At 49.6% G+C, this 15,837-nt stretch overlaps 1 long non-coding RNA gene across 1 annotated transcript; it reads right to left on the bottom strand.

Moving 5' to 3' along the window:
- Positions 1-11,334: 11,334 nt before the first annotated feature.
- On the bottom strand, positions 11,335-13,462 carry LOC142794403 (uncharacterized). Its single transcript, XR_012892314.1, has 2 exons — positions 12,936-13,462; positions 11,335-12,813 (listed from the first exon to the last, which is right to left on the bottom strand). It is a non-coding gene; the product is annotated as an uncharacterized LOC142794403 (long non-coding RNA).
- Positions 13,463-15,837: the final 2,375 nt, after the last annotated feature.

Below are 15,837 nucleotides of genomic sequence, written 5' to 3'. Positions count from 1 at the left end.
GTTTCGAGCCCTCCCAGGAGTGGTGTGTTGCTTTTTTTGTGGTAATAGCTTTGAGGATATGTTCTGATGGTGGTGAGAGTGGAGCAGGACTGTCTCCATGGCGCAATTGGCTAGCGCGATCGGCTGTTAACCGAAAGGTTGGAGTTTCGAGCCCACCCGGTGGGGGTGCGGCGTTTTTTTTTCTGTGTGCTGATAGCTTTGAAGATATGTTCTGATGGTCGAGAGTGGAGCAGGACTGTCTCCGTGGCGCAATTGGCTAGCGCGATTGGCTGTTAACCGAAAGGTTGGAGGTTCGAGCCCACCCGGTGGTGGTGCGGTTCTTTTTTTTCTTTGGGCTGATAGCTTTGAATATATGTTCTGATGGTGGTGGGAGTGAAGCAGGACTGTCTCCGTGGCGCAATTGGCTTGCGCGATCGGCTGTTAACCGAAAGGTTGGAGGTTCAAGCCCACCCGGTGGTGGTGCGGCGCTTTTTTTCTTTGCGCTGATAGCTTTGAAGACATGTTCTGATGGTGGTGAGAGTGGAGCGAACTGTCTCCGTGGCGCAATCGGCTAGCGCGATCGGCTGTTAACTGAAAGGTTGGAGGTTCGAGCCCACCCGGTGGTGGTGCGGCGCTTTTTTTTCTTTGGGGTGATAGCTCTGAATAAATGTTTTGACGGTGGTGAGTGTGGAGCAGGACTGTCTCCGTGGCGCAATTGGCTTGCGCGATCGGCTGTTAACCGAAAGGTTGGAGGTTCGAGCCCACCCGATGATGGTGTGGCGCTTTTTTTCTTTGTGCTGATAGCTTTGAAGATATGTTCTGATGGTGGTGAGAGTGAAGCAGGACTGTCTCCGTGGCGCAATTGGCTAGCGCGATTGGCTGTTAACCGAAAGGTTGGAAGTTCGAGCCCACCCGGTGGTGGTGCGGTGCTTTTTTTCTTTGGGCTGATAGCTTTGAAGATATGTTCTGATGGTGGTGAGAGTGGAGCAGGACTGTCTCCATGGCGCAATTGGCTTGCGCAATCGGCTGTTAACCGAAAGGTTGGAGGTTCGAGCCCACCCGGTGGTGGTGCGGCGCTTTTTTTTTCTTTGTGCTGATAGCTTTGAAGATATGTTCTGATGGTGGTGAGAGTGGAGCAAGACTGTCCTCGTGGCGCAATGGGCTAGCGCGATCGGCTGTAAACCGAAGGGTTGGAGTTTCGAGCCCTCCCGGGAATGGTGTGTTGCTTTTTTCTTTGCACTAATAGCTTTGAAGATATGTTCTGATGGTGGTGAAAGTGGAGCAGGACTGTCTCCGTGGCGCGATTGGCTAGCGCGATCGGCTTTTAACCAAAAAGTTGGAGGTTCGAGCCCACCCGGTGATGGTGCGGCGCTTTTTTTCTTTGCGCTAATAGCTTTGAAGATATGTTCTGATGGTGGTGAGAGTGGAGCGAGACTGTCCCCGTGGCGCATTGGGCTAGCGCGATCGGCTGTTAACCGAAAGTTTGGAGTTTCGAGCCCTCCCGGGAGTGGTGTGTTGCTTTTTTCTTTGCACTATTAGCTTTGAAGATATGTTCTGATGGTGGTGAAAATGAAGCAGGACTGTCTCCGTGGCGCAATTGGCGGCTAGCGCGATCGGCTGTTAACCGAAAGGTTGGAGGTTCGAGCCCACCCGGTGGTGGCGCGGCGCTTTTTTTCTTTGCGCTAATAGCTTTGAAGATATGTTCTGATGGTGTTGAGAGTGGAGCAAGGCTGTCTCCGTGGCGCAATGGGCTAGCGCGATCGGCTGTTAACCGAAAGGTTGGAGTTTCGAGCCCTCCCAGGAGTGGTGTGTTGCTTTTTTTGTGGTAATAGCTTTGAGGATATGTTCTGATGGTGGTGAGAGTGGAGCAGGACTGTCTCCATGGCGCAATTGGCTAGCGCGATCGGCTGTTAACCGAAAGGTTGGAGTTTCGAGCCCACCCGGTGGGGGTGCGGCGCTTTTTTTTCTTTGTGCTGTTAGCTTTGAAGATATGTGCTGATGGTCGAGAGTGGAGCAGGACTGTCTCCGTGGCGCAATTGGCTAGCGCGATTGGCTGTTAACCGAAAGGTTGGAGGTTCGAGCCCACCCGGTGGTGGTGCGGTTCTTTTTTTTCTTTGGGCTGATAGCTTTGAATATATGTTCTGATGGTGGTGGGAGTGAAGCAGGACTGTCTCCGTGGCGCAATTGGCTTGCGCGATCGGCTGTTAACCGAAAGGTTGGAGGTTCAAGCCCACCCGGTGGTGGTGCAGCGCTTTTTTTCTTTGCGCTGATAGCTTTGAAGGTATGTTCTGATGGTGGTGAGAGTGGAGCGAACTGTCTCCGTGGCGCAATCGGCTAGCGCGATCGGCTGTTAACTGAAAGGTTGGAGGTTCGAGCCCACCCGGTGGTGGTGCGGCGCTTTTTTTTCTTTGGGGTGATAGCTCTGAATAAATGTTTTGACGGTGGTGAGTGTGGAGCAGGACTGTCTCCGTGGCGCAATTGGCTTGCGCGATCGGCTGTTAACCGAAAGGTTGGAGGTTCGAGCCCACCCGATGATGGTGTGGCGCTTTTTTTCTTTGTGCTGATAGCTTTGAAGATATGTTCTGATGGTGGTGAGAGTGAAGCAGGACTGTCTCCGTGGCGCAATTGGCTAGCGCGATTGGCTGTTAACCGAAAGGTTGGAAGTTCGAGCCCACCCGGTGGTGGTGCGGTGCTTTTTTTCTTTGGGCTGATAGCTTTGAAGATATGTTCTGATGGTGGTGAGAGTGGAGCAGGACTGTCTCCATGGCGCAATTGGCTTGCGCAATCGGCTGTTAACCGAAAGGTTGGAGGTTCGGGCCCACCCGGTGGTGGTGAGGCGCTTTTTTTTTCTTTGTGCTGATAGCTTTGAAGATATGTTCTGATGGTGGTGAGAGTGGAGCAAGACTGTCCTCGTGGCGCAATGGGCTAGCGCGATCGGCTGTAAACCGAAGGGTTGGAGTTTCGAGCCCTCCCGGGAATGGTGTGTGGCTTTTTTCTTTGCACTAATAGCTTTGAAGATATGTTCTGATGGTGGTGAAAGTGGAGCAGGACTGTCTCCGTGGCGCGATTGGCTAGCGCGATCGGCTTTTAACCGAAAGGTTGGAGGTTCGAGCCCACCCGGTGATAGTGCGGCGCTTTTTTTCTTTGCGCTAATAGCTTTGAAGATATGTTCTGATGGTGTTGAGAGTGGAGCAAGGCTATCTCCGTGGCGCAATGGGCTAGCGCGATCGGCTGTTAACCGAAAGGTTGGAGGTTCGAGCCCACCCGGTGGTGGTGCGGCGCGTTTTTTTCTTTGTGCTGATAGCTTTGAAGATATGTTCTGATGGTGGTAAGAGTGGAGCACGACTGCCTCCGTGGCGCAATTGGCGAGTGCGATCAGCTGTTAACCGAAAGGTTGAAAGTTCGAGCCCACCCGGTGGTGGTGCGGCGCTTTTTTTTCTTTGGGCTGATAGCTTTGAAGATATGTTCTGATGGTGGTGAGAGTGGAGCAAGACCGTCCCCGTGGCGCAATGGGCAAGCGCGATCAGCTGTTAACCAAAAGGTTGGAGTTTCGAGCCCACCCGGTGGTGGTGCGGCGCTTTTTTTTTCTTTGGGGTGATAGCTCTGAATAAATGTTTTGACGGTGGTGAGAGTGGAGCAGGACTGTCTCCGTGGCGCAATTGGCTTGCGCGATCGGCTGTTAACCGAAAGGTTGGAGGTTCGAGCCCACCCGGTGATGGTGTGGCGCTTTTTTTTTCTTTGCGCTTGTAGCTTTGAAGATATGTTCTGATGGTGTTGAGAGTGGAGCAAGACTGTCTCCGTGGCGCAATTTGCTAGCGCGATCGGCTGTTAACCGAAAGGTTGGAGGTTCGAGCCCACCCGGTGGTGGTGCGGCGCTTTTTTTTCTTTGCGCTGATAGCTTTGAAGATATGTTCTGATGGTGGTGAGAGTGGCGCAAGACTGTCCCCGTGGCGCAATGGGCTAGCGCGATCGGCTGTTAACCGAAAGGTTGGAGGTTCGAGCCCACTCGGTGGTGGTGCGGGGCTTTTTTTTCTTTGCGCTGATAGCTTTGAAGATATGTTCTGATGGTGGTGAGAGTGGAGCAAGACTGTGTCCGTGGCGCAATGGACTAGCGCGATCGGCTGTTAACCGAAAGGTTGGAGTTTCGAGCCCTCCCGGTGGTGGTGCGGCGCTTTTTTTTCTTTGGGGTGATAGCTCTGAATAAATGTTTTGACGGTGTTTAGAGTGGAGCAGGACTGTCTCCGTGGCGCAATTGGCTTGCGCGATCGGCTGTTAACCGAAAGGTTGGAGGTTCGAGCCCACCCGGTGATGGTGTGGCGCTTTTTTTTTCTTTGTGCTGATAGATTTGAAGATATGTTCTGATGGTGGTGACAGTGGAGCAGGACTCTCTCCGTGGCGCAATTGGCTTGCGCGATCGGCTGATAACCGAAAGCTTGGAGGTTCGAGCCCACCCGGTGGTGGTGCGGCGCTTTTTTTTTGTGCTGATAGCTTTGAAGATATGTTCTGATGGTGGTGAGAGTGGAGCAAGACTGTCCCCGTGGCGCATTGGGCTAGCGCGATCGGCTGTTAACCGAAAGTTTGGAGTTTCGAGCCCTTCCGGGAGTGGTGTGTTGCTTTTTTCTTTGCACTATTAGCTTTGAAGATATGTTCTGATGGTGGTGAAAATGAAGCAGGACTGTCTCCGTGGCGCAATTGGCGACTAGCGCGATCGGCTGTTAACCGAAAGGTTGGAGTTTCGAGCCCACCCGGTGGTGGCGCGGCGCTTTTTTTCTTTGCGCTAATAGCTTTGAAGATATGTTCTGATGGTGTTGAGAGTGGCGCAAGACTGTCCCCGTGGCGCAATGGGCTAGCGCGATCGGCTGTTAACCGAAAGGTTGGAGGTTCGAGCCCACTCGGTGGTGGTGCGGCGCTTTTTTTTCTTTGCGCTGATAGCTTTGAAGATATGTTCTGATGGTGGTGAGAGTGGAGCAAGACTGTGTCCGTGGCGCAATGGACTAGCGCGATCGGCTGTTAACCGAAAGGTTGGAGTTTCGAGCCCTCCCGGTGGTGGTGCGGCGCTTTTTTTTCTTTGGGGTGATAGCTCTGAATAAATGTTTTGACGGTGTTTAGAGTGGAGCAGGACTGTCTCCGTGGCGCAATTGGCTTGCGCGATCGGCTGTTAACCGAAAGGTTGGAGGTTCGAGCCCACCCGGTGATGGTGTGGCGCTTTTTTTTTCTTTGTGCTGATAGATTTGAAGATATGTTATGAGGGTGGTGAGAGTGGAGCAGGACTGTCTCCGTGGCGCAATTGGCTAGCGCGATTGGCTGTTAACCGAGAGGTTGGAGGTTCGAGCCCACCCGGTTGTGGTGCGGTGCTTTTTTTCTTTGGGCTGATAGCTTTGAAGATATGTTCTGATGGTGGTGACAGTGGAGCAGGACTCTCTCCGTGGCGCAATTGGCTTGCGCGATCGGCTGTTAACCGAAAGCTTGGAGGTTCGAGCCCACCCGGTGGTGGTGCGGCGCTTTTTTTTGTGCTGAAAGCTTTGAAGATATGTTCTGATGGTGGTGAGAGTGGAGCAAGACTGTCCCCGTGGCGCATTGGGCTAGCGCGATCGGCTGTTAACCGAAAGTTTGGAGTTTCGAGCCCTCCCGGGAGTGGTGTGTTGCTTTTTTCTTTGCACTATTAGCTTTGAAGATATGTTCTGATGGTGGTGAAAATGAAGCAGGACTGTCTCCGTGGCGCAATTGGCGGCTAGCGCGATCGGCTGTTAACCGAAAGGTTGGAGTTTCGAGCCCACCCGGTGGTGGCGCGGCGCTTTTTTTCTTTGCGCTAATAGCTTTGAAGATATGTTCTGATGGTGTTGAGAGTGGAGCAAGGCTGTCTCCGTGGCGCAATGGGCTAGCGCGATCGGCTGTTAACCGAAAGGTTGGAGTTTCGAGCCCTCCCAGGAGTGGTGTGTTGCTTTTTTTGTGGTAATAGCTTTGAGGATATGTTCTGATGGTAGTGAGAGTGGAGCAGGACTGTCTCCATGGCGCAATTGGCTAGCGCGATCGGCTGTTAACCGAAAGGTTGGAGTTTCGAGCCCACCCGGTGGGGGTGCGGCGCTTTTTTTTTCTTTGTGCTGATAGCTTTGAAGATATGTTCTGATGGTCGAGAGTGGAGCAGGACTGTCTCCGTGGCGCAATTGGCTAGCGCGATTGGCTGTTAACCGAAAGGTTGGAGGTTCGAGCCCACCCTGTGGTGGTGCGGTTCTTTTTTTTCTTTGGGCTGATAGCTTTGAATATATGTTCTGATGGTGGTGGGAGTGAAGCAGGGCTGTCTCCGTGGCGCAATTGGCTTGCGCGATCGGCTGTTAACCGAAAGGTTGGAGGTTCGAGCCCACCCGGTGGTGGTGCGGCGCTTTTTTTCTTTGCGCTGATAGCTTTGAAGATATGTTCTGATGGTGGTGAGAGTGGAGCGAACTGTCTCCGTGGCGCAATCGGCTAGCGCGATCGGCTGTTAACTAAAAGGTTGGAGGTTCGAGCCCACCCGGTGGTGGGGCGGCGCTTTTTTTTCTTTGGGGTGATAGCTCTGAATAAATGTTTTGACGGTGGTGAGTGTGGAGCAGGACTGTCTCCGTGGCGCAATTGGCTTGCGCGATCGGCTGTTAACCGAAAGGTTGGAGGTTCGAGCCCACCCGATGATGGTGTGGCGCTTTTTTCTTTGTGCTGATAGCTTTGAAGATATGTTCTGATGGTGGTGAGAGTGAAGCAGGACTGTCTCCGTGGCGCAATTGGCTAGCGCGATTGGCTGTTAACCGAAAGGTTCGAAGATCGAGCCCACCCGGTGGTGGTGCGGTGCTTTTTTTGGGGGGGCTGATAGCTTTGAAGATATGTTCTGATGGTGGTGAGAGTGGAGCAGGACTGTCTCCATGGCGCAATTGGCTTGCGCAATCGGCTGTTAACCGAAAGGTTGGAGGTTCGAGCCCACCCGGTGGTGGTGCGGTGCTTTTTTTTTCTTTGTGCTGATAGCTTTGAAGATATGCTCTGATGGTGGTGAGAGTGGAGCAAGACTGTCCTCGTGGCGCAATGGGCTAGCGCGATCGGCTGTAAACCGAAGGGTTGGAGTTTCGAGCCCTCCCGGGAATGGTGTGTTGCTTTTTTTCTTTGCACTAATAGCTTTGAAGATATGTTCTGATGGTGGTGAAAGTGGAGCAGGACTGTCTCCGTGGCGCGATTGGCTAGCGCGATTGGCTTTTAACCGAAAGGTTGGAGGTTCGAGCCCACCCGGTGATGGTGCGGCGCTTTTTTTCTTTGCGCTAATAGCTTTGAAGATATGTTCTGATGGTGTTGAGAGTGGAGCAAGGCTATCTCCGTGGCGCAATGGGCTAGCGCGATCGGCCGTTAACCGAAAGGTTGGAGGTTCGAGCCCACCCGGTGGTGGTGCGGCGCTTTTTTTTTCTTTGTGCTGATAGCTTTGAAGATATGTTCTGATGGTGGTAAGAGTGGAGCACGACTGCCTCCGTGGCGCAATTGGCGAGTGCGATCAGCTGTAACCGAAAGGTTGAAAGTTCGAGCCCACCCGGTGGTGGTGCGGCGCTTTTTTTTCTTTGGGCTGATAGCTTTGAAGATATGTTCTGATGGTGGTGAGAGTGGAGCAAGACCGTCCCCGTGGCGCAATGGGCAAGCGCGATCGGCTGTTAACCAAAAGGTTGGAGTTTCGAGCCCACCCGGTGGTGGTGCGGCGCTTTTTTTTTGCGCTGATAGTTTGAAGATATGTTCTGATGGTGGTGAGAGTGGAGCAAGACTGTCTCCGTGGCGCAATGGGCTAGCGCGATCGGCTGTTAACCGAAAGGTTGGAATTTTGAGCCCTCCCGGGAGTGGTGTGTTGCTTTTTTCTTTGCGGTAATAGCTTTGAAGATATGTTCTGATGGTGGTGAAAGTGGAGCACGACTGCCTCCGTGGCGCAATTGGCGAGTGCGATCAGCTGTTAACCGAAAGGTTGGAGTTTCGAGCCCTCCCGGTGGTGGTGCGGCGCTTTTTTTTCTTTGGGGTGATAGCTCTGAATAAATGTTTTGACGGTGGTGAGAGTGGAGCAGGACTGTCTCCGTGGCGCAATTGGCTTGCGCGATCGGCTGTTAACCGAAAGGTTGGAGGTTCGAGCCCACCCGGTGATGGTGTGGCGCTTTTTTTTCTTTGCGCTTGTAGCTTTGAAGATATGTTCTGATGGTGTTGAGAGTGGAGCAAGACTGTCTCCGTGGCGCAATTTGCTAGCGCGATCGGCTGTTAACCGAAAGGTTGGAGGTTCGAGCCCACCCGGTGGTGGTGCGGCGCTTTTTTTTCTTTGCGCTGATAGCTTTGAAGATATGTTCTGATGGTGGTGAGAGTGGAGCACGACTGTCCCTGTGGCGCAATGGGCTAGCGCGATCGGCTGTTAACCGAAAGGTTGGAGGTTCGAGCCCACCCGGTGGTGGTGCGGCGCTTTTTTTTCTTTGCGCTGATAGCTTTGAAGATTGAAATTGAAATTGAAATTGAAATTGAAATTTATTCCGCAACAACAAAATACATGTTACGAGGAGGGCAGGTAAAAGCTGTGAGAACAGCTTGAGAAGCCCTGACCCCCTAGTACACAGGGTAGCACAGAAAGACGTGCGGCTAAGGACAACCAAAATAAAAGTGTTTCACAATGTGCACTAAAAAAGAAACAATGAAAGATTACAATGAAAGATCACCGAGGTAGTCGCTAGATCACATTATTATATAAACACTAATCGCAATTTTTTTGGTGATATGCTAGATATATCAATGTTATGTTCCCTAATTATGCGGTTTAGAAGTGTAGGCAGTTGAAACTTTAACATTTGATTTCCGTATTTCGTTCTACATTTTGATATGTGCCACACTTCAGGTTGACGTACATTATAAGCAGGAAAATTTTTCTCTAACCTGGCTATTCTAGCAATCGTATCATTATTTTTCAATAAACCGAACTTATATAAACGGCTTAGTTTATAATCATATATTGATGCAACCTGAATGATGTAGTGTTTTTTAAACAATTCTGCAGTGTGGCTACGATGTGGTAATTTAGAGGCAAGACGCAAAGCTTTCTTTTGCAAGATGGTAAGTTTGCAAACGTTTACAGTTGTCGTTGTGGACCATACAAGAAAGGCATAATTCAATAATGAAGAAAACAACGAGTTATATATGAGCATGTTTACAGAAACAGGAAAATAGTAGCAATGACGGCGCATGACGCCGATTATACGAGATAGTTTAGTAATAATATGGTTCACGTGATCATCCCATGTCATGTTTTGTGAAAAATACACGCCTAATGATTTAAAACTTTTGACGACTTCAATTTCTAAATTATTTAACGAAATGATGGGAAACTGAACTTGTGTGTGGCGGGGGTGAAATAAAACAGCTTTTGTTTTTTTTATGTTTAGTTTTAGAGAGTTTTCTTGGGCCCATGTGTTAATTTTAGACAGTGCGTTATTCGCTCGGCTACCTAGATCGCTGCTACATCTGCTTGAAAAAAACAAACTTGTGTCGTCAGCATATATAATGTAATGGGCAGATTCATCAATACGAACTATCTCATTAACGTAAAGTATAAAGAGAAACGGTCCCAAAATGCTTCCCTGCGGGACGCCTGTTTTAATGGATTTTGTTGCGGAATGTTTGCCTTGAATTACGACGAATTGAGTTCGGTGTTGCAAGTATGAAGTGATTAATTTGTGTGCAACGCCTCTTATACCGTAATGGTCCAACTTTTGTAGGAGAATTTTATGATTAATGAGGTCAAAGGCTTTTGAGAAATCAAGAAAAAGACCGAGTACCATATTTCGGGATTCAAAATTCTCTAGAATGTATTCTTTTTGTGCCAGTAGCGCGAGCTCAGTAGATTTATTTTTCCGGAAGCCATACTGCGCTGAAGTAATCAAGTTGAACTTGTCAGTAAAAGAGTTCAAACGTTTCAAAATTATTTTTTCCAGACCCTTAGAGAATACAGGTAGAATCGATATAGGGCGGTAGTTGGACATGTCATTTCTGGGACCCTTTTTATAGATAACTGTCACTTTTGCTATCTGCATGTTTCGCGGGAAATGTCCTGTGGACAAACATATGTTAAAAATGTAGGCAAGACAGGGTGCTAGTATGTCAATAACATGCTTAACAGGTTTCATCTGAATATTGTCCGCGTCAGTGGCTTTGCTATTACTGAGTGTCAAAAATGTCGCTACTAATTCACTCTCTGAAATTGGCTCTAGAAATATTGTTTGGTTATTTCGAATATTCATATATTTTAAAGAAGTACTACTGGTTGTAGGGCCGCCAACTGACAAAAAGAAGTCGTTAAATGCATCAGCTAAATCAGGCCCTTGAATTTCTGTACCATCTTTCACAATTTTGGTTAATTCCTCCGGTGGATTATTAAGCGTACTGTTAATTGCCTTCCAAACGTTTTCTGTACGCCCTTGCGTTGAGTTAAACAGGTTCGAATAATATAGTTTCTTTTCATCACGAAGGCGTTTGGTGACAAAGTTTCGGTGCTTTTTAAATGCTTTGAGGGCTTCAGGGGACTTACTCACAATAAATGCCTTGAACAATTGGTCCCGCTTTCTTATAAGCTTAAGGCATTCTTTATTTACCCAAGGTTTCCGACTTTTTTTAAATGTTTTAAATGACTTTAGGGGAAAACATTGAAGGTATAAAACGGTGAACTTGTTCATAAATAAATCGTATGCCAAATTGGCGGCACTCGCTGCGAACACATTGCTCCAGTCGGTTCTGCCTAAGCGCTCTCTAAAGAGGGTTAGTGTTTCAGGATTTATAAGTCTATAGGAAAATTCTGCACGCACTTGTTTGGGTACGTTATTGAGTTGGTTAACAAACATAAATATAGGCATGTGGTCACTAATATTGTGAATCAAAGTGCCAGCCGTAACAAGGGAAGTATCAAAGTTTGTTATAAAAAGATCTAAGAGTGTTGATGACTGTGAAGTGATTCGCGTAGGAGCCGTTATAACATTTTGACAATAATGCGAGCTTAACATTGATTCAAGTTCTAATTTAACACTGCTCTCAGCTAACATGTTGATGTTGAGGTCACCACCTAAAATCAAGGCATATTTTTTTTCACTCACAAATTCTAACAGTGAGTCTAAAAAAGAAAAAAACAAACGGACATTATTTGATGGAGGGCGGTAACATACACAAAACACTGATGTACCACATCTAACAGTGAGTATTTCATATAGAGGAGAAATGCAGGAGAATTCAGACATCAATTCACAGTCTATTTTACTTGAGATTAGCATAGCTACGCCACCACCCCTTTTGCCTGTGCGGTTCATGTAGTATGATTTATAAGTTGGAGACGTAAATACATCATCTTCCGAAGCAAACCACGTTTCCGAAAACATCACAACGTCAAAATTTACTTGTGCTTCACTAAAAAAATATTCGAGCTCATCCTGTTTATTCCTTCCCGATCTAAGGTTGAAATGAACGCAACTGAGGCTTTTTTCACAACAAGTGTCATACAAGTTTTTAAGATTAATAAGGTCTATAGGTGCGGTTAAGGGAAACATGTTAAGACGAGTATCAAAAGAATATCAGGAAGTAAACAATGCAATGCGGGGTAACAGTATCACAGCTTATCAAGGTCACCCAAACGACGAATGACAACCGCGCTATCACCCTCTCTTTTCCTAACGAGAATCTTGCCGTTGCAGTGCCATGAAAAACGATAGCCATTGTTCTGTGCCCAGTCTTTTGCGTTGCGCAGCAGCTCTCTGTTTTGCTGGGTCATGTTTTCAGTGATCGAAACATTCGAAGCATCTCTTAGGGCTTTCCGCCTTCCTAGCCACTTATCACGAATTGATTGCTGGGCAAATCGAACTATAATTCCGGGTGTTTTGTTTGGCTTTGCCGGAAGTCTGTGGATAGCGGCGATGTCATTCCCAGTCAGCTCTGGCAGGTTAGCAATCTTGGCCACATCATTCAACTTACACAGCAAATTCTCGTCTGGCGTAACCCGGATGCCGTGAACTTCTATGTTTAGTCTCCGACTACGAAACTCGAGATCATTCACCGTAGCTTTCAGTTGTTGAATATCACTTGAGGTGCAGTCCGCCTCTAATTTCCCAACGCGTCTGTTTAAGCTACTAATGTCCTTTTCCTGCTTAGCTTGACAGTTCAAGATGTCATCGTACTTTTGTGACAACAGCTGGATTGAGACCTTAATCTCACCAACCTGAGCCGGCAGCCCTGCTAAAGCATCAAGCCTCCTAGTTATATCTGCCAGGCAAATGGTTAACTCAGAGTCCATGCTAGTTTTCTCCCCACTTTTCGCTTTAGATGAACGGCAAGCAGCACATCGCCATGCCCTGCGACCGCTCTCTCCTTTAGTCTTAAATGTCGTCTCCGACCAGCCAGAACAACTGCCAACATGGTAAGAGGACTCACATTCGTTGCACTTCAGGACACGCCCATCACAGGGGAGGGGCTCATCACAAGACTGGCACGTGCTTGTCATGGTACGTTGTCCAGGCATTCACAGTAGCACTCAGTTCGCACTCAATTCGGGAGCATTCAATTAGGAAAAAGGCACATTATGCACAGAGAACTCAGCAAAGCACTGAAACACGGTGGCAACGGCGGTGGCGGTAAGGCGGTATTGAGAAATAAGCGAATTTACCAACCTGGGTAAGCAAAAAGAGCTGATTAGGCGAACGTCCTTTCACCGCCGCCGACGCCACCCGTGTGTCCAGGTACGATGTCGACGCCGGAAACACGTAAACACTTCCGCAGGCTCAGTGACGTCAAGATGTGATTCCGTAGCCACGGCAACCGTTTTCAGGTAGTCTAATAAATGGAGGAAATTTGAACGTTGTAAAGGAGCGCCGCTTTGATAAATGGCTCCAGCGCAACGATTCCAACAAGGCAGGAACCCTAAAGCACCGGCCGCCGAAATGCAGGACACCAACCTGGGTAAGCAAAAAGAGCTGATTAGGCGAACGTCCTTTCACCGCCGCCGCCGCCACCCGTGTGTCCAGGTACGATGTCGACGCCGGAAACACGTAAACACTTCCGCAGGCTCAGTGACGTCAAGATGTGATTCCGTAGCCACGGCAACCGTTTTCAGGTAGTCTAATAAATGGAGGAAATTTGAACGTTGTAAAGGAGCGCCGCTTTGATAAATGGCTCCAGCGCAACGATTCCAACAAGGCAGGAACCCTAAAGCACCGGCCGCCGAAATGCAGGACACCAACCTGGGTAAGCAAAAAGAGCTGATTAGGCGAACGTCCTTTCACCGCCGCCGCCGCCACCCGTGTGTCCAGGTACGATGTCGACGCCGGAAACACGTAAACACTTCCGCAGGCTCAGTGACGTCAAGATGTGATTCCGTAGCCACGGCAACCGTTTTCAGGTAGTCTGGGTAAGCAAAAAGAGCTGATTAGGCGAACGTCCTTTCACCGCCGCCGCCGCCACCCGTGTGTCCAGGTACGATGTCGACGCCATCGATATGTTCTGATGGTGGTGAGAGTGGAGCAAGACTGTGTCCGTGGCGCAATGGACTAGCGCGATCGGCTGTTAACCGAAAGGTTGGAGTTTCGAGCCCACCCGGTGGTGGTGCGGCGCTTTTTTTTTCTTTGGGGTGATAGCTCTGAATAAATGTTTTGACGGTGGTGAGAGTGGAGCAGGACTGTCTCCGTGGCGCAATTGGCTTGCGCGATCGGCTGTTAACCGAAAGCTTGCAGGTTCGAGCCCACCCGGTGATGGTGTGGCGCTTTTTTTTCTTTGCGCTTGTAGCTTTGAAGATATGTTCTGATGGTGTTGAGAGTGGAGCAAGACTGTCTCCGTGGCGCAATTTGCTAGCGCGATCGGCTGTTAACCGAAAGGTTGGAGGTTCGAGCCCACCCGGTGGTGGTGCGGCGCTTTTTTTTCTTTGCGCTGATAGCTTTGAAGATATGTTCTGATGGTGGTGAGAGTGGAGCAAGACTGTCCCCGTGGCGCAATGGGCTAGCGCGATCGGCTGTTAACCGAAAGGTTGGAGGTTCGAGCCCACCCGGTGGTGGTGCGGCGCTTTTTTTTCTTTGCGCTTATAGCTTTGAAGATATGTTCTGATGGTGGTGAGAGTGGAGCAAGACTGTGTCCGTGGCGCAATCGACTAGCGCGATCGGCTGTTAACCGAAAGGTTGAAGTTTCGAGCCCTCCCGGTGGTGGTGCGGCGCTTTTTATTCCTTGGGGTGATAGCTCTGAATAAATGTTTTGACGGTGGTGAGAGTAGAGCAGGACTGTCTCCGTGGCGCAATTGGCTTGCGCGATCGGCTGTTAACCGAAAGGTTGGAGGTTCGAGCCCACCCGGTGATGGTGTGGCGCTTTTTTTTCTTTGTGCTGATAGATTTGAAGATATGTTATGAGGGTGCTGAGAGTGGAGCAGGACTGTCTCCGTGGCGCAATTGGCTAGCGCGATTGGCTGTTAACCGAGAGGTTGGAGGTTCGAGCCCACCCGGTTGTGGTGCGGTGCTTTTTTTCTTTGGGCTGATAGCTTTGAAGATATGTTCTGATGGTGGTGACAGTGGAGCAGGACTCTCTCCGTGGCGCAATGGGCTTGCGCGATCGGCTGTTAACCGAAAGCTTGGAGGTTCGAGCCCTCCCGGTGGTGGTGCGGCGCTTTTTTTTGTGCTGATAGCTTTGAAGATATGTTCTGATGGTGGTGAGAGTGGAGCAAGACTGTCCCCGTGGCGCATTGGGCTAGCGCGATCGGCTGTAAACCGAAGGGTTGGAGTTTCGAGCCCTCCCGGGAATGGTGTGTTGCTTTTTTCTTTGCACTAATAGCTTTGAAGATATGTTCTGATGGTGGTGAAAGTGGAGCAGGACTGTCTCCGTGGCGCGATTGGCTAGCGCGATCGGCTTTTAACCGAAAGGTTGGAGGTTCGAGCCCACCCGGTGATGGTGCGGCGCTTTTTTTCTTTGCGCTAATAGCTTTGAAGATATGTTCTGATGGTGTTGAGAGTGGCGCAAGGCTATCTCCGTGGCGCAATGGGCTAGCGCGATAGGCTGTTAACCGAAAGGTTGGAGGTTCGAGCCCACCCGGTGGTGGTGCGGCGCTTTTTTTTTCTTTGTGCTGATAGCTTTGAAGATATGTTCTGATGGTGGTAAGAGTGGAGCACGACTGCCTCCGTGGCGCAATTGGCGAGTGCGATCAGCTGTTAACCGAAAGGTTGAAAGTTCGAGCCCACCCGGTGGTGGTGCGGCGCTTTTTTTTCTTTGGGCTGATAGCTTTGAAGATATGTTCTGATGGTGGTGAGAGTGGAGCAAGACCGTCCCCGTGGCGCAATGGGCAAGCGCGATCGGCTGTTAACCAAAAGTTTGGAGTTTCGAGCCCACCCGGTGGTGGTGCGGCGCTTTTTTTGCGCTGAAAGTTTGAAGATATGTTCTGATGGTGGTGAGAGTGGAGCAAGACTGTCTCCGTGGCGCAATGGGCTAGCGCGATCGGCTGTTAACCGAAAGGTTGGAATTTCGAGCCCTCCCGGGAGTGGTGTGTTGCTTTTTTCTTTGCGGTAATAGCTTTGAAGATGTGTTCTGATGGTGGTGAGAGTGCAGCACGACTGCCTCCGTGGCGCAATTGGCGAGTGCGATCAGCTGTTAACCGAAAGGTTGAAAGTTCGAGCCCACCCGGTGGTGGTGCGGCGCTTTTTTTGCGCTGATAGTTTGAAGATATGTTCTGATGGTGGTGAGAGTGGAGCAAGACTGTCTCCGTGGCACAGTGGGCTAGCGCGATCGGCTGTTAACGGAAAGGTTGGAGGTTCGAGCCCACCCGGTGGTGTCGGCGCTTTTTATTCTTTGGGCTGATAGCTTGAAAGATATGTTCTAATGGTGGTG

Source organism: Rhipicephalus microplus, unplaced genomic scaffold (genome assembly GCF_043290135.1).
Source record: "Rhipicephalus microplus isolate Deutch F79 unplaced genomic scaffold, USDA_Rmic scaffold_410, whole genome shotgun sequence".
NCBI classification, from domain to species: Eukaryota; Metazoa; Arthropoda; class Arachnida; order Ixodida; family Ixodidae; genus Rhipicephalus; species Rhipicephalus microplus.
This window is presented reverse-complemented; position numbering and strand designations above follow the sequence as displayed.